Below are 26,296 nucleotides of genomic sequence, written 5' to 3' on the forward strand. Positions count from 1 at the left end.
ACGACATGTACTTTGAAATAAATTATACATGCTGCCTTAATCTATGTACATTAGTTTACCTTTCCTGCAATAATATCGCTCAAACATGATTTGCTATACCTATTGAAGGAAAAGCTACTTGTTAGTATCAATATCCGCCTCGTAATTAAGACCTATAATTTCACGCTTATTGTACAAAAAGGATAATTGCGGAGAAAGAATAATTATGTATATAAGAAAAATATAAGGAAATAATTTTAAAGAAAATTTAAATATTATAGGAAATGTTTATTATTTTTACGAATAATAAAATATTTTATTAATAATAAAAATAATCCAAATATACAATCAATATTAATAATTCAAAACAACCTTTCCTATAGTATTCAAATTTCCTTAAAATTATTCTTTCGCTGCAATTATCACCTTTGTATTATAATAATAATTTTGAAATTTCAGGTCTTAATCACGAGGCAAATATTGATATTGACAAGTTTCTTTTTCTTCAATATAGCAAATCATGTTGAGCCTCAGGGTTAACAAGGCGCAATAGGATACAGTTTCGAAGGGTCGACGAAGAGAATCGAGCGATCAGGGCAGGTGCATCGTCGGTGTTACACTCTCGCGGAGTCCGCGCGCAGAACGTCATTGAGGAACGTGCATGCCGACAGGGCGAGATCACGCGCGTACGCGAGAGACCGGCTTGCCTTGACGAGGTCCTTCCACTCTTGGGGCTCTGGAATGCAACGAGCCTGTACGTAGCCTCGAGAAGAGGCAGAATGCGAAGAGAACGAAGCGGCGGCGGCGGCGGCGGCGACGGCGGCAACAGAAAAAGAGGAGAAGCAGCAGAAGAAGAGGTCGAAGCGAAGTTGTGGGCCGCAGGAATTGCACGTACGAGGCAAAATAAAGGGAGAGAAAGGGACGTAGAAAAGCGAGGAATTAGGTCAAAAGACGGTAAAGGGAAAAAGAGACGAGTGTACGTACGAGTGCGTATGAGCAACCTGAATTCTCATTATCGTCGTAGTACTCGTCTTTCTTTCTTCCCTATCGTTCCTCCTGTCTCTCTTTCTCTCTCTGTTCCGGCAGGAAATAGAAACGCATTCGCCGTGCACGTCGGCCCCCGAGGCATCAACTAACGAGATCGTCCACCGTTATACTCGTTGTCTTACAATCCTGTCGTGCTGAATGACATTTAGCTGTAAAACCATCCGTAGCAAATGGAATAAAATCACTCGATCTACTTCCGAGATTTTAATGCGTTTTAAATTTACGACCTATAGTTAAACAAGCGTATAATATAGTTATAATATGGCGTACGTTAATTGACTCGACAAAATGTACACCCGTCGCGAGCTGCATGCGGGCGTAATGCGTTTACGCCGGTGAATTACAGGTGCGACGGAGATTATCGCGCGCCGTGTACGAGCTGTAATCACCGGAAATTTTTGTAACTTGTCGCTCTATCACTCTATCGCGTTTCTAATCGCCACGTCACGACAGTTCCTACTCATACACGTCAGAAACAATCAACGTTACAGAAACGCGAGAATGTACATTATATTTTATTACACCTTGTTATGCAAAATTGCGGAAAGGTATGTCGTAATTGAATAAATCAATTTAAAAGAGAAACTATAAAAGAGAGTTACATTATTTTATCGTAATTTAAATTACGATAATCAGCCTAAAGGGATAGACAGATAAAAACATTTGTTGCTGTTCAAAGCTGGCAAAGCCTTTAAGAACATCCAGAAAGAATAAACAATAACGTTCAAGAATGAAAAATACGAAACGCAAAATAAGAAAAGAAGGGAACGAGAAGAGGAAATAGAAATCGCGTTAATCTTCGTCTCACGTCAAACGACGAAGGGGACTTACGTGATCGAGAAACGCGAAAGAGAACGATTTCTAGAAGAACAATGGCAGATATGCGTCGTAAACCTATATATGCAAACGAATGGTGTAGCCTGAAATAATTGAGATATCGCGATGACGTAACAATGCACCGTACGCGAATGCAACTGGTACGTATTATCGCGAATCTCGTCCAGACGTAACATTCGAGCTGGTCGCAGCTATCGTTTCGTGAAAACGAATAGGAGATAGAAGGTAAGAAGGTGTACACATCAATACGAGAAGCGTACGATGCTATTTAACATAGGATACGTTCCGCGTATGCCGAGTAAGACGGGCTCTCTCCTTCTTCGTCTCGTCATCGATAAGATATATCTGTTGAATAGACGACGAAACCCGAGACGCACGAGACGAGACGAGCTATATACATCGGTTGATAAACGAGCGATAACGATTGAACCGATTTGTCCGAGCACGTGAACTCGACGATGCGAAATCCTGTCGATGCGATCGCGAGAGAAGAAAACAGAACCGAATCCGGACGCCTCGTTCGAGAAGCGAGCTATCGAATAACCAAGCGTAATAAAACGTGCGGTAAATATTATTTAGAGATAGATCGGCGTATATTTGAATATTTGATTTAATAACCGGGAAGAACGAAAGAATAACATACTGATTTACGATAGCTAGATTTGTAAGATCTAAATAAATCTAATAAATTTAAAACGCTTGATCATTTCGGCAGATTACGCAGAATGCACGTATAGACGCGATCAATCCTCCGCCGACTCTTTAACTGGACTCTTTAAAGACACCATCGATATTTTAATTATAAATTTTTGTAGATAAATATATAATTATAACAAAAAACTGTGGTGGTTTATAAATCAAAACTTAATAAAAAGAAGAGCACAGCACAAGATATTCTTTGTGATATTTAATATATAATTATATTAATAAATTGTTAATCTTCATCAAATTGACTAGAAAATATTAATATAATTTAATATAATTTTATAATATAATTTTATAATATAATATAATTTTTAAATTAGAATCTGGAAATTCTTGTTTTTTACATAATTTGCAAATATGATAATTGGCGTTACAACCTCGTTTTATGATGTACTCTTACAAGAGGAAAAAAAAGCGTTTATATATAATATATTTATAATTTTGAATTTAATGTTAGATTTATGTAAAATTTTTTACAATTTGTGTTTTATGAATAAATTTGTGTTTTATGAATATTTGTAATTTTTACTGAAGATGGTCAGATTGTGGCCGAAACGTAAATTTATTAATGTAATTATATATTTAATATCACGAAGAATATCTTGTGCTGTGGTTTTATGCTCTTCTTTTTATTAAGTATTATTTTGTAGATAAATTAATCTGTAAAAAATAAGTAAAATACGGCCTGACTTCTATGATGGTAAAAAACTTGTTAAAGCTTTGAACAGAATTTTTCAGATTTTTATATAGGTAATTCGAAATAATGAAAAATTTAGTACGAGAATCGCCTAATCACAGTCCAAGTTAAATATTGAAATAATATGTATTTAAATAAATTTTATCTCAGAAATATAATTTCGTATCAATAACTTTCGCGGACTTAAAATACGATCAAACTAAAATAATAATCTCTCCAATTCAATTAAATCTAAATTGGATTTAAGAAAATTATATTATTTCTGAGGTAAATTTTTTTGTATAAATACATATTTTTAACATTTAACTTTAATCATAATAGACACTTCTTATATTTAGTTGATTTATTTTGTATAAATGGTTCTGTTTCTGATCTTAATCAAAAATTAGCTCTGTTTCTCGAAGATTGGTATCGTTGGTGGAAGAGTTAAAATTCTACGTTGCTGACGAAGAGTTAATGATGTAAGTATCGTAAAATCTCGCCTACGCGTTTTAGGATTATGCGAGCACTATGCGTGACTCAACACATAAACGGTCAGCGCTATTAATTTCTTACGTATTTAACCCGAATAACCATCCTGAGATTGGCGGTGGTGGATATATGGCGTCTGCCATGTCCTGGCTGCATTCAACGCATACAAATATGGCGAACGCGCAGCCCCCGGTATTCGTATGGATGGTTCACCGCTGCACTTACGACGCTTACGATTCTGACATCGACCACAGACAAAAGAAAAAGAGAAAATCGAGACTCGCAGGGAAGTTGGCCAACGGTACGATCAGCTGATGCCACGTCCGAGTAGCCGCTGTACAGTAATCGAGAAACAGGATCAACGCTGAATCTTGCAGAGAATCCTATCTTGTTATCGCTTAGAAAACATTGCAGAACAACTTTTTTTATAAAGTTAATTACTTGCTTTCATCATTGATTAAATGGGAAAAATTGCAAGAAATTAATAAATTTCTCCCCCTATCGCTATCAATCACTGAAAATATTCTATATATGAAATAATTGCAGTTTTTTAGCTAATGCACTTGTCAATATGTATTACAGGATAATTCTCACTTTCAAAATGTTCACTTTTATTATGATTTTGGAAAGCAAAATTTTCGTATCTGTTAATGATCAATTCTATTTTTCAAAACGCTATAATTTTATTGTATTATAAATTTGTTCCACAAGTGTTAAAATTATAATTTCACAGAATTAAAGTGATATAAATGAATAGTTAAATATGAAAAAGACTATTTATATATTAAGATATCTCAGCGAGATATAAATGTTACGTCAGAATAAAAAGTTACATCTTCAAATCCTCATTTTTTTACATTTGATTTTCAGAATTCAGTTTTTCTTTAAAATGTATTGAAAACTTTACAATAGAACGCTTTATCAATTATAGTAAAATTCTAAAAACGAATAACAATTTCACAGAAATAAAGCGGAACAATTCGAAATGGATCAGCATTTCGTTGGCAACGATCACCAGTATGACGAATCAACAACTTATTGACTTCTTGCATGGAGCTACGGAGTGACTCATTGCGAGATTAGTCGAGACGAATCTCTTCCTCTTTCGCCCCTTCCTTTCGCCAGGAATAACGCATCGTGCGAGACGCATATTCGGTTCACAATCTTCGCCATATACGGTGCCTATCATCGCCGATTTGAAAGCACTGGGACGGATAAGGCGGGAGTAAATATTATTTTTTTAAAAGAATTTTTTTAAATACTTTAAAGCTGATTGTGCCGACAAAGTCAAGATATTTAAAGTGAGGATAAAATTAGCTAACGTTGATAAAACTAGTCGTAAATTGTTAAGTGAATGATAAAAATAACTTGGTTCTAAACGCACTTGTAACCTGAAGTCCGCTATTTGACTATCTTCACGTCGCAAAGCGCATTCTACGATCCAAGAAAAAATAGTCGTCAGACCGGTCCTAGCTAATTAAAGAAAGACATATCATTCGCCGTAGGGAAACTTGCGGAGTATTCTTTTTTTTTCGCAGTTAGAATATTTCCGCGTAATTTCATTTACGCGCGACGGGCAGCGTGGAAGCCCAGCGGAGTCTTTTCAACTGTTAGTTAGGCTAGCAATCATCTTTCATCTCAGATTAATAATCCGCAACTACCGCAATCGATCATGACGATCGCGCGACGCGTTTCAGGGATACACTTGAGACAGCTGAAACTGGTCAAGTATGAAAATTTAACGCGAACCCTGCATGGGAATCACTCGCGTGGAAATCCATCCAAAGGCATTTTTCCTGTTCCAATCGACTGATTAATTTCGACAATATTTTTCCTCGAATCGTTTCCTTTTTCCGTACAATCGCGAAATCATGCGTGAAATCGAAACACGAAAGTGTAGTGATAGACTTTCTCATTTTCTTGATGTTATTTCCCTTTTTATTATACATTACACATTAAGATTATCAATTGACAAAAAAAGTCCGTGTTCAAATGCAATTAGCAAGTTTGAAGCAGTATTTACATAATTTTTACGAAATTTATGCATATTATATGCACATTCTTAGCCATATTTTATTTTTTTTTTTGGAAACACATAATAAAATGTTTCGGCATCTTCATTCGTAACGATAAATTGGCAATAAAAATAAAACCTGAGTTTCAACCTTAACGTTTACCTTTACGTTTACTTTTACGTTTTTAATTAACTAATTGGCTTACCAATCAGCGGCCACTTGAAAGACCGTCTACATTTTACGTCTCCAGAAACCAGCTTTCGTAAAGAATTCCTCCATGAGAGATCAGGTGTTTTAATGGCACAAGACAGGGCATTACCATTCAATAGCTAAACGACTATTAAAAGTTCACTGCGCCTATTTCCGATGCGCGTATCAGCGATATAGCATCGTGAAAGGCACAAACTGCGCAATTAAAAAGTACTAGGCTTCAAGACACGTTTCGTCTAGGTCGGCTAGTTTTATGGATCGGGAACGCGAAAAATATGTGCAATGCAGGAACCTCGTTCTTCAACGCGAGTTATCTCTTCTCGAATGCATCATCCGTATGATGCATCCGCATTTTCCAGTATCAGTAATGCGTGTTACATGACATTCAGAGACCTCGCCGGCATCGATCTTCGTTAATAATTCATTCTGACCTACGGCAATTATAAAGGTCATCACGTAAGATCACGGTGTAATGCGAAGGAATAGCAAATTGACGCGAAGATAAAATATCTTGAAATGTATCATTATCGACATTAAAGCGCATCATTTCACAAAAAACGATCTAATAACAATTACATTTAAAATTGACATTTAGAAACATGAATGTGAACGTTAAATTAAAATTGCATATGCATTTATATTTTTTAAACGTTTTTTTTTGTTTTTTATTCTAACGAATAAAAGTGAATGTTCTTACAATAATAATTGACAATAATAATTAATTTCTAAAATTAATTATTGAAAACAATTTCTGATACAATTCTAATTGAGATAACCGTTGATACAATATTTCTGATAAAATCTACTAGAATTCTTATTTTTACCAAAATAATTATATCAATCAGAATTTTAGTTTTCTCAACTAGAATTCTAGTAATTTAACTAGAATATTCTGATTCGTCGATTTTCCAGCAGAATCACTATTTAATTCAACAAGATCATTTTTCTCAGTGATGCTGTAACGAGTTTATCAATCTTCTTTTTTTGCCGCGTTTCATATTAGTGATTTGACGAAAATACAATCTTTTATGCTAGTTCGGCGAATTTGCAGACAGAACTGGAAGAAAGCCGCGATATACTCATGGACAGAGGGTGCCATTAGACACCGCACGTACATGCGGTGAACATATAGGTGAACCGAGTTATACGACGATATGCCGCGCTGCCAGAACATTATTTACGACCGCATCAGCGTCACGGCGGGTTCAGGCGATTAAATGCGGTTTTCCAGGTAGTTGCTTCTCGCGCGACCGAGATCAAGTTGCGAGTACCACGAAAAATGCGGGATAAAATCGCGCGCGATACGTGTACCCACTAAAAACAAAATATATCAGCCGTACGTCAAAACTATCCATCGCTCAAATGAAATTTAATTTTTCAAATGTTAAAAAAAAACTCGACCAAGTTTCAGTTGTTTCCATCGTCCAAATACTTATCTGTTGTTTCTATATAATATGAATTTTTAAAATAAAATAATTCATCGAGAAAAATCTTAAACATTTTCACAATAGAGTCGTATGTGGTTTAGCAAGATCGTTTTCTTTTACTTATTGCTTGATGCTATTCTATAAATTTTTGGTATACAGAGCCTTCTTTAAAATGGGAGATTTTGTAGCATGAAATTATTTAATCTGGGACAAAAAATATGTCTTGAAAGACGTTCAAGACGGATCTTGTTGCAATTTGATAGTTCAGTATCGGTATCGCAGAATGAAAAGAAATGGAATGAGAAAGCATTTTTTCTCGTATTGTAAGCCCCATTGCGACGGAGACGCAGCGTGAAGGCGCCAGGTCACGTAGCTAATCAGCGTCGTTCATTATGCGGAACAAAGAAAATTACGGTAACGTTGCTTGCGAGTGGCACGGCGACACGAAATGCGTAGCGTTGCGTATACGCACGAATCCACACACTCGCGCGCCATAGTTGACTGACGCTGTTTACGCTTACATCGCCCCTCATGGTAGTTACAGAGCAAACTCGAAGAACCCCCGACTGTGTTTACATCATTCGTCTCCGCTGTACGTACGTGCCCCGGCATACCGTAGTGCATTTAAAATAACGTTACCTCGAGACGCATCGGACGCATCCCGTGGGAGCAGAAATCGTGGAAATCTTTTCGCCACACCGACCTTTCACCACCGGCCGCTATATAGCCGTCAGAAAATGCAGACCCACGCGATTTCCTTTGCCTTTGAACGAGGAAGCACGGTTAAAAATCAAGCACGCAGTTCTTTTGCAAGATTGTACGAGCCCAACTGACGTATTATATAGCGATCTCTGAACCCCGATTTCACTTCGATTCCTCAAAGTAGCACGGCCATTGTAATGATTTTCCACTGTTCGGCCGACCTCTGATTTGTCAATTCTATTGTCGACACACGAGTCGTGCCGTAAATGGCATTGCCGATGGCAAAACCGTACCTTTAATAATTGCGGAGTTAAAACAAAGTAGAATTCTATAGATTCATTCTGATTGGAACACGCGTTTTAAACATTTTGCGATTATATGCACTGATATGTGTATACAATAACGTGTGAAATATTGATACGTCGAAATAATCTATTAGTTCATTTTGCATTTACACATCCTTTGCCATTCTTATCTGTTTGTATGTTTAAATGTAGTTTTATCAATTGTGTAATAGAAAAAATTGCAGAAATTATAATACATAAAATTAAAAATTTTAATAAATAAAATAGATCATTTTCCCTTTCTTCCTATTTTTACTGTCACTCCCTTACTTTATAAATTTTCATAACTGACTCAAAAAATATAATTTTCGAATTATTACTGTAAATCAGGTGTTAGATAAACATCACCTCATCAGTTCTAAAAAATATTAACTTCGTAAAAACCGTCACAACTCAAGAAGAGTGGCTAAAAAAATCATCACCATTAAAAAAGAATATAATTTCGAAGGGTTATGCAAGAGAAATTGTAAAATGACATTTTATCATATATAAGAATATATAAACATGATATTTTATCATGTCAATATATTCTTTTCGTCGGTATTACTTGAGTTAGTCAACAATTTTCTGTCAAGTTGAAAAATAATTTTCCCCTTTTCCGCAAAGAAACTCAATTTCTTGAGTTGTGTCATTTTTCAAGGGAGGATTTTTTAAGGGAGCGATATGTAACACATTTCACAGATTTATCCAGAATCTGTTCATCGTATTCGCCGAGATAGTTCGCGGTGCAATATCAGCTCGGATGACCCGCGGCACGTATTAACAAAGTAGTTGTTACTTGAGCACAATAACGACCGAGGCAATAATCCAGCGCGCAACCGGGAATTGGCAGTAAATTTTTCATTCCCGAACGATGCATCGCGTGTTTCACGGAGATAGTAAAGCCGACACCCATCCTTTTAGCGCCGGCTCGCTCGCTCGCAGACCGTATCGCGAAGTCGTTTGATCGTCGTAACGCAGTTCTTTTATTTGCCCCGCGGCATCGTTAGATCAAATTATACGCGCGTCTTTTTACGAGTGACCTGGGAGGAACTCCGTTGAGCGCATCAAATCGCGCACACATCATAATAGGTAAAAGAACATTGTTTCTCGGCACGAAGATTGGATCGAATATCGCGTTTAATATCACCCTATTACGTGGACGAAACAAATTCCGTGATAATCGTAAGGAAAAAAATTATTATTATTTGAAATTTTATTGAACTTTTCATTATTTGAAAATTCTTCTCGTATATTTCTTTCCTTATTTTCTTCCAATATATTTTCTGTGTTTGCTTTCGCTACCACTTTTCATCGAACGTTTACTTTCTTTTATAAAAATAGAGAAAGAACATGTTTGTGCTCTTGTCTTTTGTTTACTGTTACAGAATGGCTGCGTTCAAGCTACATTCCTAGCACCATTTGATAGCTTCGTAGGCTCGCCTAGAGGAGGACATTACGGTAAAGTACCTCACCAATTCCAGAATTACGCCCGTTTGTGGAAATTTCCATGAAACGAGCGCTTAACGTCACCCAAAGGATCGCTTAAAACGCTTCTAGGAACGTTCGCCACGAACAACTTGCTTCTGACGAAGCGAAAACATTAACCCTCTGGGTATCGCAAGATTTTTGGTAGATCTCACAAAAAAGAATGACGACGATCTTGCATTCATTTTCCCATGTATATCAATCGAGAAAATAAAAATAAGAAATATCCATTTTCTACAAGTCGATTTTTTTATAATTCAATAAAAAGAAAATAATTCACACAAGTCATATATAGAGTTTTTAACACAAACATATAGAATTAAAAATGAAAAAAAAAAACTGAAAAGCCCATTTATGTTTATCTTGCAAATTGTACTGTACTCGTAATAATATAATCGTCAATGTGTATCACTTTGAAAGTTTTTAACTTGCATTACAGACTGAAGGGACATAAGAAGATACTGCGACTCGTTCCGAGTCGGCTATCTCAGAGGGGGAGAGGCAAGGGCAAACACAAATAGCAGTAGGCCGGCTGACATTAAATTTGCATTTATATTGTGTTCCGTAATTTATGACACCGACTTATCTTACGTGGTAGATGTACGTACTCTCGTAATTGTTTTCGCTGCGTGTGTACACGCGCAACGTCGTCGGAGCAATTGAGCCAAATGGAAAAAAAAGAAACGAAAGAAAGAAAGAAAGAAAGAAAGTGGAACGGAGACAGGCAGAAACGAGCGGTAAATGGAGAAAAGGTTATGAAAAGAATATATGAAGAAAAGGTAGAAACTGCTTCAGGAAAAATTAATGCAACAATTCTCTTAGACGAAATATCCGCATTTCAAAATCCTGCATCTTTATTTCAAATCCCGATGTATACTCTGAGATTTCGGAGTCTAAAATTTTTAAGTCACATAAAGTAAACGTCCAGTGACCGAACATTTACGCAAAACTTTACGTTATTATTAACGTCAAATGATTTTTTTAAATATAATATTATAATTTAATTGTAATCTTTAAATACAATTAAATTGAATAATATAATAAAAAAAAGCATTTGAGATTAATAATAATAAATTTTGTGCAAGTGGTTCCAAACATAAGTAATATGTCCAATTACGTTTATCTCATTTGGGAATTCAAAGAATCCTGCATTTGGAAAGGCTGATTCCAGAGGCTGAAAAAAGTTTCCGGATCAAACTTGAACGTTATCTGATATTACCTAATGTTTGCGAGAATAATGGATCGCGCTGCGGAGTACAGATCGCTATAGGCGCCACGTGCTCTCTCTTTCTCCGCGGCGACCTACCTCAACCGTATTGTTAGAGTTCCAGGCTAATTGCGTCGTTTGTGGAATCGCGGTGCACGGGAGCCGTGCTCTTCTCAAGCCCCGAGCCAAAGACTTCGCCATCGAGCATCTTCAGGTTCTACTTCTTGTCCTGTGGCAGGAACGCCAGATCGCTTTCTTTGCCAAACGGCCGTCGTGCCTGTCTTTATTATCGGCATCCCCGGCATTCCGCAATTTGTTTCGTAACCGGGTAAATGTTATTCTACCAAGACTTTATCGTCGAACGCGCAATGACGGTTAGATATTTGCGACGGCGATTCTCAACCACTGCCGTGTATGCCCGAGAGGTAGCTCGCGGGGAGATTGATGTCGTGAATTATTCATTCAATTTGTATCACTGGTATTCGCGTTTTTATACCGAGTTATTCTTGCGTCGAATCTATCATTTCTAATGCGTTCGTTCCACTTACGACGTTCGCGTTCATTACAAGAAAATTTTCTTGAACGGAACGATTCACATTAAAAATGACATTATAATTCAACGGAGTCTACAAGCTTTACAATATTAAATTGCAAATTAATCGTATGTCTTGCAAGATATTAATATCAGAAATAATAAATGCATATTACTCTTATTTAAAAAAATAACAATTCAAAAAATTAAATTTCTTAGGCAAAGAGAAAAATTATTTTTCAATTTGACAGAAAATTATTGACTATAAAATTGGCAAAAAAAGTATATTCTTGAGATAATCAAATGTCATTTTTATCATTTTCGATTTTCATAACCCTTAAATATGCTTGATAAACTTTAGATTTTTTCTTAACATATTCTTTGTGTTATTATCACATAAATAATGAGTTTAAAAAAATAGTTATATTCGTTTTAATTACAATTACATTTATTGTATAAAAATGTTATTTTATTTATCATTTGTACATTGATATTTTACTATGTATCAATATTTAAAATCATAACTTATAGTAGAATTTTTTTTATATTTGAGAGAATTATGCATACATGATTATTATTACTAATTATAGGAGTAATAATCATAAAAATGTAATTCCTAACTATAATTACTTTATCATACAATCATAGTTACAAATATCAAACATTTTTCTCAGTGTAACTCAATCATAATAATTAACTACTTTTTTTAGTTATGCTACTTTTAAAGTAAGAGAGCCATATTTTTTTGCTAAATCTAGAATATCTTATATATCTAGAATATCGTATATATCTAGTATCTTGAAAATCTTATCTTATGTATATCAAATGTTTAATATAACTTTCGATAAATAGCACCGGCAATTCTTCCTTCAAAGGAAAATTATCGAAGCTACAAAGGATTATTCGTGATATACGACAAGATAATAATCTTTCAGATCACATTATACGTGTTGAGAGCGGTACACGAGCCTCGTAGCCTGCGGCACGACAGTGTTCCGCTCAGAAATCGCACATCGCACGTTAGAAATTAGATTTCGCAGGAACGGGGAAATGATCGGCGACACGCGAAAGTGCCGAGCAGTAGCGACTCCGGGAATTACTTCCGGCCGCATATTGACTAATTAGGCTAATGACTCGTCGAAAACGGAATGGAAGCCGCCCTCCTCCACGTGTACACACGAAATCAAATGCGCGGAGACTTAATTGAGCGTGTTTCTTTTCGACCTGCCATTTGATAATTTCGCTGATAACCAGTACGTTTTCCTTTTCTCTCCCTTTATAAAAAAAAAAAAATCACCCAATTTAAAGAAGTGCTGCACCGTACTGGAACGATCCTTATCTTCGAAGCAACCGAGTTACGTGGCTGCATGTTTCACAGTCAGAAATCGCTATATTATACTAACATGATTTTAATCTTTGAGGAATACATGGGGCCAAATATACAAGAGAGATCTTACTTACGTAATCTCGAAAAAGTAATTTTCATTTTAATCGTGAACTTCGTACAAAATTATAAAAGTTTATCCAATGTTAAATGACAAGAATCTTGAGAACAGGAAAATTAAAACGACATAAAATTTATTGAATTAAAAAAATTCGATATTGTCCTTTTATCTAAAATTTTTATCGACGATTAATAAAGGCTTTGTAGCACAGAATTCCTACGACTAACTTTTCTCTTCCGGTCATTTTAGAGGCTAAATTTTCATCAGCTCTTCGAAGCTTCGTTAGGTGTAATGCGATAGCCGAGGGTTTAATAAATTCGGGTCATCGTACCGCACGTAATTCGGCTTTATTCGTGGGCACTATCGAGCGATGAGTCTTTCTCGCGAACCACGATAGTTGTTTGTGTTGGCCGATACTAATTCATGCGCGCCGTAATGACGTCACGGTGCGTTTGGTAAACAATAAGTCGATATGGATATTTACATTTCCGGTCCCGATGCGATTCAAACTTTAGTGGGAGATTAATCAAGTCGGCCGAAAGTAAACTGGGTCAACGAAGGAAGAATTCAGAATCTTGCACGAAACTGCAATTATACGCGAGGCTTTCGTATTTACGAGAATTGATTAAAGAAATATCTATCAGACATATCATTAACTTAATCTGGCTGGAAAACGGAGGAGAGTCTTGCTCTATATACTATTCTCGGAGTGCATGGAATGCGAGATATTTATAGAGATTTTATATCTCCATAATGTCTCCAATTTTATCTGTAGTATTTGCAACCGCAAAAAAATTACGAAAATATCGGTTATACACTGAAAGAATTGATTACATTATCAGTTTCTGACAAAATATCCGTACGGAGAAAACACAAATTCAAAATTTTTCCCAGTAAAAAAATCCCTTATTTCCCTCTATTCTTCTTCATAAACGGCCTGAAAAAATGGCGCAAATAGTCTTCGACGGTAGAAAACGCTCCAGAAGCTTTACCGATAACACACTTTACACACGATTCTATCCTATATGTTCACGCTCGAGAATCTCGTGTCGCTACTTGCTCCATTTTGCAACACGATATCAACTTGCGGTTTGCCGAGGTACTCGATGCAGAAGGGGACAGGCAGGCTGGAAACTAGGCCGATAATGTCAGGAGACAGTGAAGCATCGGAATTGCATAAAGAGACATCGTCATCATTGTTCAAGACTATTCTTAAAGCTTTATAAATTCTTTTACCATCTTTCATCCCGGCCGTCTAAATGATTACACGTGAAAGAAACTTGCTTATAAAAGAATGTAACGCAGTGACTAAATAACGTAGTGAGAGAAATGTCATTCGATTGGGAGATGACTAACAACGCGATGCGTCTTAGGAACATCGCCGGAAAGGACGGCCCGCCTAAGTATGCACCTGGGATCGATGCATCCACGGTGAATAACAAGCACGAAACTCGGCGGTATCTTATAATTCTCGCTAAAAGCATCCTTATACCAGCGAATTCCTCGAAGCGACACCGAGGTCAAACTGGTGTTACGGATCGATACCATCGAGAGGGGAAAGAGCGCGTCGGGGCCAATGAAGATCACGTGAAAGATGAGGATGATGATGATGATGATAATAATAATAATGACGACGGTGACGATAATTACGATATAATAAAAAGGATAAATAATGGCCGCGATATTCGCGACTTTAACATTAACAACGTTAGGTGAAGAGGAGAACGACGAGACGAAGATTGAGATGTATGTGGAAAAGTAAGAGAAGACGCGAGAAATCGTCCGCTAATGAAGGAACGTGTTGAACAAGTGCGGATATCTGTTCATACAGGCGTCATATCATACACGCCACTATAATTGCATTAATAAGCAAGCGTGCGTCTAACAACGCTCTTCCGCGAATTGACCTTACCGCTCAAGAAAAGGGAATATATACAGAAGAGAAAGGAATAGGAGGCCAAAGTGCAAAGTCAGCTTTATCGTTTAATTAGGCGCAAGATACGCGCGAATGTCTGTGTTGATTTTGCAGAATTACACCGAGATCGGTGTCCGTCCGTGTAACCATTAACCCCTGCGCAATTTCCTTTCACGCAAACACGATCCAAATTAGCTCTATAATGATAGGATCGAACGTTAAACTCAAATAAATGAGATTATCATTAAGTAAAAAAAATATATTATTGCAGAATTTAATATTTATTTAACAATGCTTCAAGTTTAAAACATAGAAAACCGTGTTTTCCCGACATAGCATCGTATCCCATGGTACAAGTTAATTCTTTTACGTTCTACTTCGTGTTACTTGACCGTCTTCGTCGAACAATGTCTCCGTCGAATAGAATACATTATCGACGGAAAGCCGGCGCAACAAACTAGAAAGTGGAAAATGAGGGTTTACGAAGTTGCGCATGCAACCGGCGATCGGGAACAACCGTAACGATCGACTTCCGCAAAGTCCTGCGACTCTAGAAAACGGCCGAGCGCGATGTCGAGGAATGTCGAAAGGAAGTCACAAAGAAAAAAAAAAGAGATCTAATAAACGGCAGACTCGTCGCCGTTGCGAGCACGCACAACACACGCACGGCGACGATAATAATCGCAATAATAATCGGGGCATGGCCCCTAACGACGTCATAATTACCAGCGTGACTAATTCTAATTGTCTTTACACGGCGACGGGTCTGCAACACTTTCGTAATTATGATCGATGGCGACCGAGCGGTGCACCGAGCTTCTCAGTAAGTGTATGCACGCGCCACTATTGTGCTCCAGGAAACCTTCCGCGAAGGGAAAATCCGTCCGGCATGATGACGGGAAGGGTGACGATGACAAATGGCCGATTTCACCGCTTGAACAAGTACCGGAGAACCCTGTGATATCTGCGCAAGGCTCTCGTCGTAAAATAACTCCGTTCAACGAGACCGAGTATAAAACTGTCCGATCCCTTCTCTCCCTCACTGTGTGTATCGTTCAAGTGTCTTCATCAAATACATGCGAGACACCAACGTCCACCTTGATTTTCTCTATCCTCGCTGGATATTAATATTCGATAATTTTTTTCACGAGGAAAAAAATTTAGTGCCTTCAGCAAAACTGACTATTTAATTGTGAGGCAAAACTATCGATTTAGTCGAGCCATTTTTGAACAGTAACCAAATATTTTGTTTATGTAACAAAAAATTTAGTTGCTTCTGCGAAATACATTCTCTGCTTTGTAAATAATACAATACAAATATTGGTTTAAATCAATTAAAAAATTTAGTTCGCATAAAATTAATAAAGTTTTGTTCGGTACATTTTAATAAAAAATATTTGTTTGGTATAGTTCAATCGAATTTTTGTTGTTACAGCAAATTTTCGGTTCGCAGAATAATATTTTTCCTAGTATGAAAGCCGAACGGATTTTGTTTCAAGTTCATTCGGTGTTTTCGAAAATTATATTGTTTGTACGAATACCGAGTCAAATTGAGAGATTGAATTATCAATAACATTAAGAATTGGATTGCGACGAAATCGTAATGCGATTACTGTTGATTTAGCGGATGATACGTTTAGTTTAATATAGCATGATTGCGAGTGCTGCGGACGGGGTGGAGGGGGTTAAAACAATATCGCTTTGAGTTACGTGCACGGTAGGTTGCAATCAAAACGTACTAACTCCATTATCCATCGGGAACTAAGTTGAACCATACGTCGGAGATAAACCGATACATTAACCAGGCGAATACTCGCCTGTACGCACTTAAGGTAAGCTGTAGGAACAGAATCGACGGGATTTGATTCGTCGAGGATGATTAAATGATTCAGCGATTAATTTAGATCCGCGTTCCGCTCACCGGCATCGTCGGTCGTCTGTTTTCATTTCGATATGTTTCAATTAATGATTTGAGAAATTCCTCTCTTGATTGACAAGCTCTATTGCGTATCAAAGACTTAGCAGTACACGCATTGCTAAGACGTTACTAACAATACATATCGTATCATGCCGAAAGATGTAATATCCTGAAGGAAATTGTCAGTTCCAAGTTAAGAAAAGTAAGAGAAACGAAGTCAGACATTCATCACAAGACAACGCATCGTTCATTTCGCAGCAAGAGACTTATATTTTCATTACATTTGACAAAAGATATACAGTTGCAGCTATACGTTAAATAATAAAATATCATAAATGTGTCTCACTCATCTCAAGTCTCTATTCTTTTCTTGTACACAGCTAAAAATGAAATGGAGCGCTAAGAGATGTCTGGTCTAATGAGTGCAAACGACAACCGGTAGAGCAAAGATTAATTTATAATCATAAAATCGAGTGCATTACGAAAGTTCCAAGAGCTATCTGAACTGAGAGACTAACACGCCGCGTAGTATCACCTTTTTTCCTTAGCACGGCATCTGCTCCGGCGAATTAAGCAAGAGACCAATATTTCCCGTCTCCTGCACCTGCTGCGAACGCGCGGGCAAAAAGCAAGTCTGGCTAACACCAGGAGAGCTCGTTCAGAGTTAATTAAAGGTTTAATCATTTTCTGTTCGATCAAGAAAATAATCGCGCAATTCAATAAAATCGCGTATCAGCGACTTGGCCTTATCTCACATCTGACAGCTGAGTCCGCGCTGTTGACTATTCCGCTCGTGGAATGTACGCGGATATCTGTGAAAGCGGATAATCCGGCTGCTAGTGAATGGAGAGACGGAAGTCGTGCAAACAAAATACAAGCCGCGTACCTGCACGTGCGATGGAAAAAGCGTTTGGTTGAACTGTCGGAAGATTTCATGCGTAAAGAACAGAGGAAATGATTAATCGTTTGTACGAGAAAGCAACTGCGTGCGTAAGTACGCACAGACAAATATATATTGTATTAAAATATTAATTATTTGTTTCAAAAGTTTGTACAAATACGTCATGCTCTCGTTTTGATATCATTCTATTTGTTTCACTAATACTGTTATGGAAAAAAAAATTGATGAGTATTATCTTGAATTAAAATAATACTGTTGATATATAACATCATTTCTTCTAACGTATATCTGCAAATCTATCGTAAGTTCGTCAGAAATATCATTCAAAATATATTCTGAAAATTCTAGTAAGTTTAATATTTTAATCAAGATTATTAAATTAAAACACGCGATTTACTTATTAGATAAAGTCGTCAATTTTATAGTATTTTTCAAAAGAAAATAAATTATTGTTTTGCGTACATAATAATGGTATTTTCTAAAATTTCCAGTAAATACATTTTAAGATAATCACAAAGAAAATATTCTTTGTTAAACATAAGTATTATTTAAAAAAAAAAAAAAAAAAAAAAGAGAAAATTGAGTAATCACTTTTCTTAGCAACAGAACGATGTTTCTTTTGTGTGTATAAATAAATTTTACGATAGGAATTGTTTACTAGCAATAATTCTTCCGTATAAAAGATAAATGTGCGTTCTCTGTCTCTACAGAAGAAGATGCTTTGCAAAATAATATATTTAGAAAACAATAACATTCTCTAATTTCCCGCGTCTCCTTTAGGTAGACGGTAGATTAGCATACCAAATCCGCTAAAGTTTTGACGGGCGTTAAACTTATTTACGTAAAGTTCCGGCGTTAATTCCGTGATTACCTTGGAATACGAGCCCAGAGAGCAGGAACTTATGTCTACTCGTGTTTCAATTTGCGTTAGTCAGATTCCACAACTCGCCGCGAGATAGTCTCGAATGTCCTACTGAGTGCGTGCATATAAGAGAGAAGTAGCAGGGGAGATGGCGATTCCAACGGCGCGTCAACGCCTCCGGTGAGCAATCTGCGACCTTTTACGGTATACTTTTACGACCGCTTCGCGTGGCGGTGACGCTCACCGAAGGCATCGCACCAGAGCCCTAAGTTCGTTATACCGTTCACACGTCTATTCGGGGAAGTATTCTAAATCTACCAACAAAATATTAATTTTTCAACATTTGCTTTTTGATCATTGTTAGGCGATTATAACCATCTCTGAAAATTATGTAAAGAGGTTTTTGACTAATGTAAAACAATTTAAGATACAATAATGATAACACTAGAATTTTCTCTCGAAAAAATCTATGATAAAATTCTATCTGAAAAAAAACTATCAAAAGACAAACGTTAAAAAATTAAGATATATTTATAATTTTTATCATTATTATTGCTTCTTAAATTGTTTTATTAGCACGTGTCCTATATTATTCACTCTGTATTGTTATTTGGGCTTTTTAAAGTAAAAAATCTTCAGGAATGCAATTCAAAAGAATCATTAATTGTGTTTAAATTATATTTCTATCCTGAGATTTTTACTTTAGACTACGGTATGATTTGAGTTGATAAACTACAATTTTATGTTTTAGATTGTTTAAAATTTCATCATTTTTTATATGATTAACATATTTGATATAATATATTTTTATCGGAAATATAAAAAAAAAACCTACACCGAAAGATCTTTTTTTATGCTAGTTTATAAGATCGCTTCTTCGGACTGCTTGTAAAACGAACAACGCGGGTGATCTGAAACTAACACTGCACTACGTTCGAGATGCATTCCTCAGGCATGATACTGACGCGTAAAAGGCACGTTACGGGAAGAAGCGCGAACGTGTCTACCAGCTCGCCGGCTCTTTCGCGTGTGTAACGATACGCGGGAATGCAACGAAAGCGACGAACGCGAAAGCTACACAATATCGGCTTTATGAGACTCCGGCAGCTTTATTGCTTTTCCGTAAACATCAACCCTTGCAGTCCAGCGTTACGGCCGCGATCAGTCGCATATACTCGCGAAGGGCACAATATGATCAACGGCTTTATGTAGAAGCCTTATTGCAACGTCACACAAATTCTTTTCTTTGTGCAGTAATATGCAAGTATTAATTCGCACAAAAATCAGTACATATAATACAAGTACTATTATAAGTATAAAAAACTGGATGTTATTTTAAAACTACGAATGTCGTGACTTGCACGAAATGAGAAACATAGCTATATACAAGATTAATTCTCTAAAACAATCAGATTTTGTGTAGATATATAATTATATAACAAATAATTCATATAATTATATAAAAAAAAAATTCAAATAAAAAACCATTCATTTCCCTATCTTTCTTCCTACATTCCAACAAATCACTAACAGCACAAAATACCGTTGCGTTTAGAAGATCTAGAAAAAAAAACACTAAAGAAAAGTGGGAAAGAAGCGGAGAAATACCTAAGTGTACTGCGCTGTAACGAATCTCGCTTCGCGATACGACACGATTTGAGCTGACGCAGCGGAGATTATCATCGTGGCGTCGCGTTGTCTCTCGCATGCGAAAATAAATTCTCCGGAGAGTAACGCCTATCTTATCACTTCGGGATGATCCTCACAACCGATCGGAGATAAAGTATGGTACTATTTTCTTTTTCCTTCCAGATATTATACATTATGCATATATCTAATTTCACGCCCCGCCGAAAGCTATCATTTGTTCCTCCTGCGTGTGCAGAGATCCAAAAATTTCTATTGCCTTCATTCTTTTGATATTACTTATCGTCATAAGTTTTCGAAATATATGTTTGAAAATGTGTCATACTTTTTTTTAAATTTCTCTTTTTATATATTCGGATTAAAATCCTCCGGAGCTGACGGTGAATCTATTCAACTCAAATCTCTGCCAAAAATGTCAAACAATCCAACTTTTTTTATGTTACATCTGCAAATTTGGATTGTTCTTATTAAAATATATTTACTATTCATTCTTTTTTATATGAGTCATTTTAGTTCTTTGAAATTAATTAGTGTTTTTTAATTAACATAAATTAAGTAGGTCTTACAGAGTTAGTAATTGTACACTCAGTGTTAGTAATTGTATTACATATTTTGGCAGCTACGGAAGGTTAAAATGGGCGATATATTTCTAAAAATTATGGAAGATACAACGCGGTTCTTAAAAATGTCGAGCAATATTAAAGGTAAGTAAAATGCGGATAAGTGCTCACTCTTTGTTATTGTTTAAAAATCTATTCCATCCACGTAAAAAAATATCTGATATTGCTGTACAATTATGCAATAACAACTCATGTCTCCACATCGCGTATTTGTTTCCGAATCAGAAGCATTGATATCGTTCACACGAATTTACTCTCCCTCTTCCGCCAATCTTCGAGATTACAGACTCGAAAATTCCTCGGGTGTTGTCCAATCAGGAGCGATTTCTGTCTCGAGAATTCAGGACACGCTCTCCTGTCCGGAGATGCTGTCCAACGATTACACAATTGCAGATACAACGACACCGTTTTCCATCGCGATCCTCGCACTACTCTCATTTATAATAGTCTCAACAAATCTAAGATCTCGTCACGGAAATCCTTATTAGAAATTCAGTCGTAGAAGTAACGAAAAAAAAAGTAGAATGCAACCTATGTATCTGTTATTGTCTTAAATATGAATCGAACAATGTAATCTAATACTAATGAATACACTATTGTTTAATGAAATCTGGATAAATATATACATAATAAATTGAATACAAGAAAATGAATAACATTCAGAAATGCAAACATATACACAAAAAATGTTTTCAAATTCAAATGGCTGTTGATTAGAATTTAAATTAGCAAAATAGAACTTTTCAAAGATTGAACTAATAACAATCTTTAGCAATATCCTGTAATAAATAAAATTATTCAAGTCGCGATATACTAAAATAATTGATCACTGCATAAGTACGTATGTGCACATTTCACTCGACTATGCGCGCCAATTTGTTACCATTAATTAAGGAAACCGCTACCTACGTCGAATCGCTTTATAGAATCAAAGTTATGCGAATCAATGCGGAATGAGCGAGAACGAGAGCGAGAGGTTCGACTCGTGAAATCTCAGCCGGCCTACGCACGAGTTACGTAATTCGCGAATTGACGTAATTGCGCGGAATGCGTATATCTCTGTAATGAGATCACCTTGCAGAGCGACGGTTGCCGCCGTTTGCACCGCAATGCAATGGCATCCGCACGCCTGAGGTAATCGACCGGCTGTTACGCAATTCTTAACTGGGTTCCAGAGACTCCGATTCCACGTAGCCGCGATGTCGCGAGAGGTAAACGAACGTTCTCCCCAGGGTCACCACTCTCGACAGCGACAGGTCGAAACTGTACGAGATAATCAGTCAGACCAAAAAAAATTCGCTATTATTATAAATCCCTAAACGTTTTATTTGCAACAGGGTATAATTAAAACCTACACAAGTACACGTGTTTTAATTAAAGCGTAGGTTTTAATTATACAGTGTATCCACTTTCTTCTAGAACTTGTGAAATTAGTCTTAAAATTTTGAAAGAATTAAAAATACTGGAATTAAGTTAGATGTTTCAAACTTAAAATTAATTTTCTCAATCTCCTAGAAAAAAAATTAAATTAATTAAATTGCAGACAAAATTATTCGTTTATGATTAAATTATTTTTATAATTAAAAAATCTATCCATTTAACGCTCTAATGCGCTACAAAAATTACTGATTGCAGAAGAGAAAAATAAGGAATTCAAGAGGAATATTCGAAGGCACGTCTGGCAAAAAAAGCAAAGGAGAATAGTTAAGAAAATATCCGTCCCTGATTATCTATGATGTGTCTTACTCATATTCTACAAAGATACGTCTGAAATATTCTTTCCGCGATATACTTTTTATCCTCACCGAAAAAGCACTTCAGGTTGCATCTCTTCGCGAGTTTGTCGAAAAGATACGATCGATGATGCTTTTGCCATGTAAGTCTATTCAACGTATGTTCTCTCAGTTATATCTCTGCGTGCTAGTGCGAACTACTTTTATAATAGATTTTCATCTCATTCAATCCTACACGGAAGCTACTATATTAATTCTAAATCTAATATTTTCCTGTTATTTTAAAATATCTTCAGTTAGTAATAATAAAAGAAATTCGCGTAGGAAATCCTAACCATAGATAAAATCGAGAGCAAATCCTTGCGCGCGGATAACGGATCCTTGGCTACCTTCTCTCGTCTACTTTACGAGTAAATACTCTCCTAAAAACACTGGCAAAGTGCAGCTCATCGTAAATATGTCCTCTTACCACGACTTTACGTAGCACTGCTTAATTTAAGGTGGCTGAGTCAAAGACAAAATTTAAAAACGGTGAAAAGAGATCCTCATACGTTATATAATAAATAACTCGCGATATCATATATTAAAAATTAATTTCAGAAATTTGTTTCTGAAATTGAAAAGTTAAATTAAATGGCAGAAAATACTTCAAAATGGCAGAAAAAGGATACAATCAGAACAGAGAATAATATCTACAAAAAAGCGAATAATGCTGATATTAAAAATTCATTTTTTTATGCAATACGTCAAACGTAAATAACATGACTAAACATAGCTGTTAACGGAGAGAAAGGAAATGTGAACGCAGGACAATCATAAATCGCGAATTAAAATTATGATATATTCGGTCTGTTCTCAAAAATGATTACGAAAATAAGCAAGAATCAAAAAACCGATAAACTATATAGAAGAGAAATACCCAAGTCGAACGAAGAAGTAGACGAGCGAGCAAAGAGGGACAAGTCGGACTCGGTCGTGCTTTCGCCAAGTTCCAAGTTGATGACAAGACCCGAATGACGGGCATACAATACCGCGGAAAGGCTGCCTTTCCTATAGAAGATGAATTCCTGATTACGAGGGCACGCGTTGGCCCAAATACATGTCAAGATAGCAATCGATAAGCCGTTGGAGAATTACACCAAATTGGCGTAACGTTGCTGAACTTATCGAACATCGTCAGCAGATGTTTCGATTACCGATTACTAAGGAAATTGCATTCATATTCATAAAAGTGAATGGTTGCCTTTTATTAATTTTATGCAAAAAACATAATATTTTTATAACATGCATCATCGTACAACAAAAATTGAGTACAGACACTTTTTTAAGCTGATTGTACACTAACAGGTACTCGAGTTTGCATAATGCAAATAATATCATTTGTCTTCCTCGCTAAAATGGTCGGCAAAAAAAATGTTCACACAATGCAGAAGAATCGGTATTTTTATAAGGATTACGGGAAAGTCGTATGTCGCGTGAATGTCGTCATCCAGCGTCAAAGCCTCCAAGGAATACGAGGATGACGTAGGGCACAATGGACGCGCGGCCGCCACCAGTTTGGTCCACTTTCGGGGAGAAAAAAAGAAAACGGGAAACGAGTGAGGAGCACAATGTCCGTAATGGCGAAAGGGAGGAGAGGAGAGGAGAGGAGAGGAGAGGAGAGGCGAAGCACACGAGAGGAGGGCGGAAGAGGAACAGGGCGGTGGTGGTGCGGCGACGAGGGAGCGAGCCGACGCGAGGGGTGCGGGAGAGAGAGGTGTCTTGAGGCCGACGCCCAGATCGATGCTCTCGTCTGAGGTTCCTGTAGGCGGAGGCTGTGCAGAATTCCCGGCTGTGCGGAGAGAAGGACCCCCGTGTTCTTCTCGCCGCGTGCCAACCCTTCTCTTCTTCTTCTTCTTCTCCTGCTTTTTCTTCCCCCGCCTGTTCCGGTATGGAACGAGAGAGAGAGAATTCCTAACCCCGCCGACTGTACGAAACAACGGCCGCCTCTTCCGCCAGAGTTTCAACCGGCTTTCGACGGGATCAAGTTCGCTTCCGGTCCGATCACCGCGCGAGAGGAAATACGGCGGTCGGTCGGTAGCGACAGGACGACAGCATCGTGATGCGGAAATACATACGCGAACTGTCACGTACAAACCCCGACCCTCTGCCAGATGCGGTAAAGTCCGCCATTGTACGCGCCACGGAATATACTTTGCTCGTGATCAAAGAGCAGATATTCAATGTAAGCGTTCGTTGTGGTAAATAATTTTTAAACGTTAAAAATTAAATTTTTTATTTTTCATTTCTTTTTTTTCCAAACATATATTTCTTCTAGTAATATTGTCCTTGAAAAAGAGTCGAAAACAATTGGAATATATAGACTTGATTGAGTTATAACGAAATCTCTCTAATCTGCCATTTCTGTTGAAATTTCTATCGAACGAGGTACATCGGAGCGACGACATGTCGAGACAGGCAAGCAGAGAACAAGACAGGAGAAGAGGTCCACTCGAAGCTTTCGCGCACACTAAACGATTCATCGCCATTCATGCGCGTACTAGGAGGGCCCATTGTGCGATATTACGGCCCTCGAGGGAGACGGGCTGCGTGGCTTAAAGACGTATGTGACAAATGCCTTTATTCGCTTTCCCTGCTGTATATCGGCGACGATACGTACATCGCGTGAACAATATTTGAACATGCGATAACGTTAGATCGGAAAACGTCGATATTCCATCGCTTGCAGCAGGAAAAGCTAATCCGTTCATGTTTGCTTCAAAGCAAATCCGATAGAATTAACTGTTTTTTACGATAAAAAAAATATGAGAACGATATTAGACAAATAATTACTTTTAACGCATAAAATGGATGGTCCTTATTTCATATTATTTAAATATGCGTGAATTTAATGTTTTTTATACATAAAATAAAAAATAAAATTATAAATGTCATCGATGATTACTTAAATGAGAATTTATATTATAAATGTGATAGTTAAAAAAAAATCATGACTCGACAATAATAGAAAGAATGTTCGATTTGACAGTGATTGAAATAAGATGAATACTTTAATTACGCGGGAAGTGAGTAATACATCTTTACGAAGAATTGTAAGATTAAATCCTAGAAGAATATGTATAAAAATGCGATATTTCGAATAGAAAGGACATATTTTTCTTCCGTTCGTATTAGCGCCGGTTGTCGGTGTGATCAACGGATCATATCCGGTGACTGTTAAAAAGCTTCATTTTTCAAACGAGCTTATACCTCCGCTCTCTTAATTACACGCCGAGGTTTTACAATCCTCTCTCCATCTCGCGAATAAAACGCAAATGATTAATGATGCAAGCGTGTCACAACGTAGTTCCATAACGTAACAGTTAATCAGACTCAAAATGGAGTCAACTTGAATTATATCACGTTTATCGGATTCGATGTTATAGCAAAATTAATTAAAAGTATCGACAAGACGACTTACGAGACTCCATATCATCTTGAATGCAACCTTGATTACGCTATCGGATACCTGACGACGAATGGAGAATTGACCAAACTTACCTGTAAAAAATAAAAGATAATCTGTTAATAAAATTTTTTTTTAATTATAGATAAAAAAACAGATAAGTAGAGTAC

At 36.8% G+C, this 26,296-nt stretch overlaps 2 protein-coding genes across 2 annotated transcripts in view; both read right to left on the reverse strand.

Moving 5' to 3' along the window:
* crp (transcription factor cropped) overlaps positions 1–26,296 on the reverse strand; it is a 163,333-nt gene that overhangs the window by 58,636 nt on the left and 78,401 nt on the right. The gene's annotated exons all lie outside the window — the stretch shown is intronic.
* Positions 5,808–26,296, reverse strand: part of LOC147909269 (uncharacterized) — a 46,880-nt gene continuing 26,391 nt past the window's right edge. Inside the window, exon 2 of the mRNA XM_087407515.1 lies at positions 5,808–26,221. The gene's annotated coding sequence lies outside the window, so the exon portion shown is untranslated. The remainder of the gene's footprint in view (positions 26,222–26,296) is intronic.

Source organism: Acromyrmex echinatior, chromosome 6 (assembly GCF_024713525.1).
Source record: "Acromyrmex echinatior isolate Ae372 chromosome 6, ASM2471352v2, whole genome shotgun sequence".
Lineage (NCBI taxonomy): Eukaryota > Metazoa > Arthropoda > Insecta > Hymenoptera > Formicidae > Acromyrmex > Acromyrmex echinatior.